Raw genomic sequence first — 7,674 nt, forward strand, 5'->3', positions numbered from 1 at the left:
AGCCAGTCCCCAACTGTATATGGCGGTTAAGAATCAAGAGAGTTATCTTGGCTGCAGAACCACACTCCCCCCCAACCCCACACACACACCTTACCCTGAGAGGAGCAAAGGGTCCCGGCTCCACACTGTGGCAAGAAGAAAAGTCCCCACAACCTCTGGCTGTGAAAATCAGAGGAGATTGTGGCTGAGTGAGACAGAGGGGCTGTGGGAGTTGCAGACATTCCTCTTAAAGGGCCCGCGCGTGTGGACTCACTGACAGACACACTCAATCTGAGCTCCAGTGTTGGGGCAGCTGTTCGAGAAGCATCAGGGACATACGGGGAGACACTGAGTTGTCTTGCTTCAGGGCAAGGGCTGGAGGGGCAGCTTTACCCCAGACAGAAGGGCTAGCAGTATCCATTGTTCCTTTGTTAAGCCCTCCCTGCTCCCAGAGTGTGGACACAGGCAGCTGCCATTATCTGTTAATCAACCTGGTTAACACAGGTCACTCCTTTCAGGTGATTCCCTGAGACCCCACCCCTCCCAACTTGCAAGCCCACCCAAGCTGCTTCCAGTGGTTTATTCCATGCAAATGCCCTGTCTTGGCTCATGATGCTGACTTTCCTAAAATCTCTTGAAGGCTCACAAAACCCAAAAAAGCAGCATGTGGCCTCAGCATATCCCGTACTTCTTGCTGAGCACCTCCAAGCCTGGTACCAGCCACAGCCAGTCTCGGTTCCTGACCTGGCCTCTTGAAGCACCTATAAGCCCAGCATAGGTAGCAGCCATCTGCAGATTGCCTAATGACTCTTACCAGGTGGCCCAGAAGTGCATAGGCTGCAGATGAACTTGGCCTGCAGCTGGGCCCCTCCCAGGAGGTCCTTGGGCTGGAACACCCAGCATCCTGCTTCCACCGATAATGGAGCCGGGCCACCACCCAGGGCAGCATCTGAGGAGGACACATCCAAAGGATGGATTAGGCAGGCTCCAGAGCCCCGCTAAAGGTGAATCCTGTTCCACAGGGTCAGCCTCTCACTGGCTAATCCTTACAACAAATCAGCCTGAGGGTCAGTCCCTCCCACTGATATGAAAATAGCAGCCAAGGCTCAACCACAGCGGGAGGGCACACACAACCCATACCAGAGACACACCTTGAACACCTGGCCCAGGTGACCAGGACAAACTGTGCCACTGGGCCTTACAGGACACCTACTACATAAAGCCACTCTATTAAGACTGGGAGACTTAGGAACCCTATCTAATACATAGAAATAACACAGGGAGGCAGCAAAATTGGGGAAACAAAGAAACATGTCCCACAGGAAAGAACAGAACAAGGCTCCAGAAAAAGACCTCAATAAAATGAAGACAAGCAATCTACCAGATGCAGAGTTCAAAACACTGGTAATAAAGTTGCTCAATGAGCTCAGGGGAAGAGTAGATGAACTCAATGAGAACTTTAACAAAAAGATAGAAAACTTAGAAATGAAGATGGAAAACATAAAAGGGAACCAGTCAGAAATGAAGAATACAATATCTGAGATGAAGAGTGCATTAAAGGGAATCAACAGATTGGATAAAGTGGATGATCGAATCAGCAATTTAGAGTATGGGGTAGTGGAGGACACCCAATCAAAACAGCAACAAGAAAAAAGAATACAAAAATATGTGGATAGTTTAAGGGGCCTCTGGGACAACTTCAAGCATATCAACATTTGCATCATAGGGGGTACCAGAAGGAGAAGAGAGAAACCAAGAAATTGAAAACCTATTTGACAGAAAACTTCCCTAACCTGGTGAAGAAAATAGACGTGCAACTCCAGGAAGCTCATGGAGTCCCAAACAAGATGAACCTGAAGAGGCCCACACCAAGATACATCATACATAAAATGCCAAAGGTTAAAGACAAAGAGAGACTCTTAAAAGCAGCAAGAGAAAAGCAATTAGTTACCTACAAGGGCGCTCCCATAAGACTGTCAGCTGATTTATCAACAGAAACTTTGCAGGCCAGAAGGACTTGGCACAAAATATTCAAAGTGATGAAAAGCGAGGACCTACAACCAAGATTACTCTACCCGGCAAAGCTATCATTTAGAATCGAAGGACAGATAAAGAGCTTTCCAGACAAGCAAAAGCTAAAGGAATTTATCACTGCTAAGCCAGTATTACAGGAAATGCTGGAGAGACTTTAAGAAGAAGGAAAAAAAGTATCAAACATATGAATAATAAAATGGCAATAACTACATATCTATCAACAAGTACTTCAAATAAAAAATAATTAAATGCTCTTATCAAAAGATAAGGTAGCTGAATGAATAAGAAAACAAGACCCTTACATATGCTGCCTACAAGAGACTCACTTCAGATCAAAAGACACACAGACTGAAAGTAAAGTGACGGAAAAAAATTTTCATGAAAATGGAAAGGGGAAAAAAAAAATCTGGGGTAGCAATACTTATACCCGACAAAACAGAGTTTAAAACAAAGCCTATAATAAGAGACAAGGAAGGATCCGGTAATTCCATTTCTGGGTATTTATCCGAAGAAACCCAAAATACTACTTTGAAGGAACATGTGCATCTGTATGTTCATTGCAGCATTATTTACAATAGCCAAGATATGGGAGCAACCTGAGTGTCCATGAGTGGATGAATGGGTAAAAGAAGAGGTGGTGCATATATAAAATGGAATATTGCTCAGCCATAAAATACATAAGTAAGTAAGTTAATCAATCAATCAATCAATCAATCAATTAATTTAATCTCTACATCAGCAACAATGTGGATAGACCGAGAGGATATTGTGCTGAGTGGAATAAATCCAGACAGAGAAAGACAAACGCTATATGATTTCACTTACATGCAGAACCTAAAGAACAAAATAAACAAATAAAATAGAAACAAACTCCTAGATACAAAGAACATTTTGAGGGTTACCAGATGGGAGCGGGGTTTGGGGAGTAAATGTAAAAGGAGGGAGGAATTAAGAAGTACAAGTTGGTAGTTACAAAATAGTCATGGAGATGTAAAGTACAGCATAAGGAATTTAGTCAATAATATTGTAATAACTATGTATGGTGTCAGGTAGGGTGACCACTTCTTGAGTTTTATTATACATGTCTAATCACTATGCTGTATGCCCGAAACTAATATATTATCATATACCCACTATAATTGAAAGATAAAAAATATTATTAAAGAATAAAAATAAAAATAAATAAAGATGAAAATGCTCAGTGATAGCACATCCAGTTTTAATAAAGCAAAAATGAAAGCCATCCAGAGCATAGACACAGTATGGAAAACGTTCATCATAGATAAAGCCCCTGTCAATGCAGCCAGAAGCAAGAGCAGGCTGGGACTGTCTGAATAGTCAGTTCCTGTGAGAGATAAATTGCCAGTAAGACAGGAGTGGAAGGAAGCCAAAGGGATAGCAAAGTAAATATTCAGAAGAGCTGCCGCTCACCACTCCTGCAGTGCTCACAGCAGCAAGGTTAGGCTCTATGATGTTCAGTGCCTTTTAAAACGCTCTCTCTGCTCCATAAGTGACAAGAATCATTCCATATTGGTGCTTTCCTCCTCCTGCTTTATTTTTTTTCTCATTTAAAAGGAAGGTAGGTGGTGCTTTCTAGGTTTCGAGAGCTTTGTTTTTTAATTCAACCCCTTGCATTAGCTTAGCACCATGCCTGACATGTGGACTGTGTTTAAGAAATGAATGTGAGCTAGTCTATTTTTTTTGTACACTCTACAGTTGATAAATCAGCTGACAGTCTTATGGGAGACACTCCAGTGACACTCTAGACAATTTAGAAATTAAAACAAAAAAGAGACCATCCCACCCCAAGCTCCTTCACTATAGAAAAATACCAAACTTTCCAGTTGGTCTGAAAACCTGTGCATAGGCTTTTGTTGTTTTGTGGGCGGGGATCATCGCTCAGATTGTACCTTGGTTGTTAAGAAGAGTCTTCTCCTTGAATCATTCACCTGGCTGAGAGGCAGCATTGGCAAAGAAGTGAGGAAAAACAATGTCCTCAAAGGTCCTTTGGGTGATCCAATAAAACACTGTGGGATTTGCACTGATATCTAGATTTTTCCACCTCTCCGCAATGTCAACTTTTATCTAGGTTTTCTCTTCTCTTAACAGCACCTCTAATTCAGTAGACTCTAAATTGTGTGCATGAGACAATTCATTGGTGACTAGGAAGTTCTTTTTTTTATTTTATCCTTTAAAAATTCCTACATAATTTATAAATAAACAAACAGACCTATAGTGGGGATACAAACACAAAAATATTTGGTTGATATGGGGACAGATTTTAAAAGTTTAGACGCCAGTTTTAGTCTCTCATATTTTGAACTTTCCAGATCCTTTAAGGTTATTCATTTGTCAATCTTTCAGTCACTATATATTCATTGAGTGCCTACTATGTGTTACCCTTGTTCCAGGTGTGGGAATACAACATTAAGGTGGAAAATTTCCTTGCCCTCATAGAACTTTCTAGGAGATATAAACAATAAAAAAAAAATTCAAAATATTTAATATTGTAGAGTAACAGGTTCAATGAAAAAATTAAGCAGGTCACAAGGCTAGAAATGATGGGAAGTGCTCTTTCAGAGAAGGTGGCCAGGAAAGGCCTCTCTGAGAAGGTGACATTCAAATACAAGTTTTAAATAAAGTAAGGATGTGAGCCAAGCAAAGACAGGATGAGCTGCTGTAACAAAGACATCCCCAATACTGCTTTCTAAACAAGATAGATATTTATTTCTCTCTCACTTAACAGACTAATTCAGAGCTAATAAAATAGGGAGATGGATTTTTCTCTGGCTTATCTTCCATCTCCTAAAGCAGAAGTCACCAAACTTGGTCCACTCACAGACTAAAAACAGGCAACTGTCTTTTTATGTCAATAAAGTTTTATTGTAACACAGCCATGTCCGTTTGTTTACATATGATCTTGGCCTCCTTCATGCTCCATGTAGAACTGAATAGTTGTGACAGTGAACACATGTCCCACAAAGCCAAAAATATTTACTATCTGCCTCTTACTGAAAAAGTTTGCTGATCCGTGCTTTAGCTTATTGTTTGGAGGACACATTTTAGTGTCACCTTTCTCTCTGGTAAGCACTAGGCTTCACTGAAGCAGGAAAGATCCAGCAGAGAGTCATGGGCCATGTCCCTGGTCCTTACCAATGAGGTCATTCAGAAAAGCTGGGGATGAAGAGCATGTAGTAGATTCCGTAGCCCCCATGACCTTCCCAACCCTCCTATATGGGGTTTTTGTGTCATGACCCCACCAGACCCACCACCCCCCAAAACACCCTCATCCTACACCCTGGTACTCCCTCTTCACTGCTCTCTAGTCTGTAAGCCCCAGAGGCAAGGTAGCATGGCCAGCAGGGGACAAAGAACTTCAGTGAGCCCATTGCCCAGTCAGTGTGGGAGGGGCCATGGCACGGAAGACTCTCTGAGCTGTGAGGCATATGAACGATTTGCTTTCTGAAATGAGGAATTCTGAGTAGGCCAGCAAGGTAGGAGGGTCAGAGGGGATAGGCATGTGGGTCTACCTGAAACCCCACCTCCAGTGACCAAGCAACAGCCACCCACGTGGCCCTCCAGCTTCACAGAGACTAATGCTGCCATGGGCTTCACTGACAGAGCACACCCCCTGCCAGTGCTGGTCAAAGGCCCATTAGGAGAATGTGGATCTGCATCATGTCGAGATTTCACAAAGAAAGGAAGACAAAAAGAGCCTCTTCTTTCTATCTCGTGTGTTTATAAAGTTTGTCAAGAATGAAGCAACTCAAATAACATCATGGTTTGCGGCTCTGAGGTCTGACATCACCATACTTCATTGCCAGAGCTGTGTTTAAAATCACAGATAAAATAAAGAGCACGAAGCTGAAAATATTACACACAGATTATTTCAAGAGGTAGTGGGGCCTCTTCCAATGTTTTGGGGATCAGGGCCATCTTCCATCTCCTATCCTGTGTTTCCCCTGCCTCCCATATTAGTGTCAAGTTAGGAGGGGTACATAATTCGACCCAACGAAAGAAGCTAGGATATGCAATGCCATTGTATCTGGGGCTTTATAATCAATTAATCTAAAAGCATCTCTTTTAGACTGATTCTCTGTGCTAATCACAACAGCATGAAAGGCGAAGTGAAAGGAACCAGCGGTACTGTGTTCAGCACCTGCGGTGAGAGGAGAGACCTGATAGAAGGAGTAAGAAGAGGTGAGTGTGGGTCACCCTGACCCATTACCAAGTCAGAGTGTAAGTGAGCAAAACTGTCCCGAGACAGGCAAACAGGGCTGGGCACCCTCTGCCTTCCCCTAAGTCCCTCCGGAGGCCCGACACCTTCTGGTCGCTCCATTTCCAGTACTAAGTCCACACTCGGGAAAGCCCTGTGGTTTGCACTAAGGAGAGTATAAATGATAACAGCCCACTGTGGTCCTCACCATTTGCTTTTTTAACAAGGATGAAAGACAGAATCTGGTGCTGTAGAAGGGAAGGCATTTGAACGCCAAAAGGAAGAGGCCCGTACTGCACACCCGACAGATGGCTGCTTCCTGGGCCCTGGAGTTCAGTGAGGCGCCTGGCTTTCTGAAGGAGGCAGGGAGGGGAAGTTAGAGGAATGGAAGCCTGGGAACAGGATCCTATCCGCCGCCCCAAAAAAGGAGGGTTTTTTGTTTGTTTGTTTGTTTGTTTGTTTGTTTTTAAGATTGTATGGTACGAAGGTGAGAATGCTTGATACAGCCAACCTACAAAACAGTTTGATAATTTCTTAAAAAGTTAAACATACACTTACCATAAGACTTAGCAATACCATTCCTGGAAATTTTGCCTAGAGAAATTAAAACTTAGGTTTGTCTATAGCCATGCCACCCTGAACAAGCCCAAATGTCTGATCTTGGAAGCTAAGCAGGGTCAGGCCTGGTTAGTACGTGGATGGGAGACCACCTAGGAAGATCAGGTGCTGTAGGCATAAAAATAAAAAAATAAGGGATTGCAAGCTGACAAATTCCTTGCAATCTTTGAGGTCAACCAAGGGTTGTCTTGCCTAAAAAAAAAAAAATTAATAAAAAAACCTGTATGCTAGTGCTCACAGCAGCTTTACTCAATATTGCCCCAAACCGGAAACAACCTAAATGTTTTCTATAAGTGAATAAATAAACACCATCTGTTACGGTCACACAAAGGAATACTTGTCAGCAACAAAAAATAACAAACTATTGATACACACAGCAACTTGAGTGGACTTCAAATGCATTATACTGAATGAGAAAAAAAAAAAACCAGTCTCAAAAGTTTCTTACCGAATGATTCCATTTATACGATAATCTTGATGGATGAAATGATGGTGGAGAACAGAGCAGTGATTGCCATGGATTGGGGTGACTATAAAGGGCAACATGAGGGAGCTTTTCGTTATGATGGAACAGTTATGTCAATTGATTGGGGCAGTGAGTACACCAATCTATACATGTCCTAAAATTCATAAAACTCTACTGATACACCCCCCAAAAATCCATTTTTAAGACATTAATAAATTTTTAATACATTTTTAAAAGAGTGCTTGATATGGCTTAAAGAAACCTGGGTACCACTTCTTAGCAGGTGGGACATCCATCCATCCACCCATCCATCCATCCACCCATCCATCCATCCATCATACATCCCTCACGCATTCACACT

At 42.5% G+C, this 7,674-nt stretch overlaps 1 pseudogene; it reads left to right on the top strand.

Moving 5' to 3' along the window:
- The first annotated feature begins 6,847 nt into the window (after nucleotides 1-6,847).
- On the top strand, nucleotides 6,848-6,964 carry LOC112485690 (annotated as a pseudogene).
- Nucleotides 6,965-7,674: the final 710 nt, after the last annotated feature.

Source organism: Pteropus alecto, unplaced genomic scaffold (genome assembly GCF_000325575.1).
Source record: "Pteropus alecto unplaced genomic scaffold, ASM32557v1 scaffold5, whole genome shotgun sequence".
In the NCBI taxonomy this organism is placed as follows: Eukaryota; Metazoa; Chordata; class Mammalia; order Chiroptera; family Pteropodidae; genus Pteropus; species Pteropus alecto.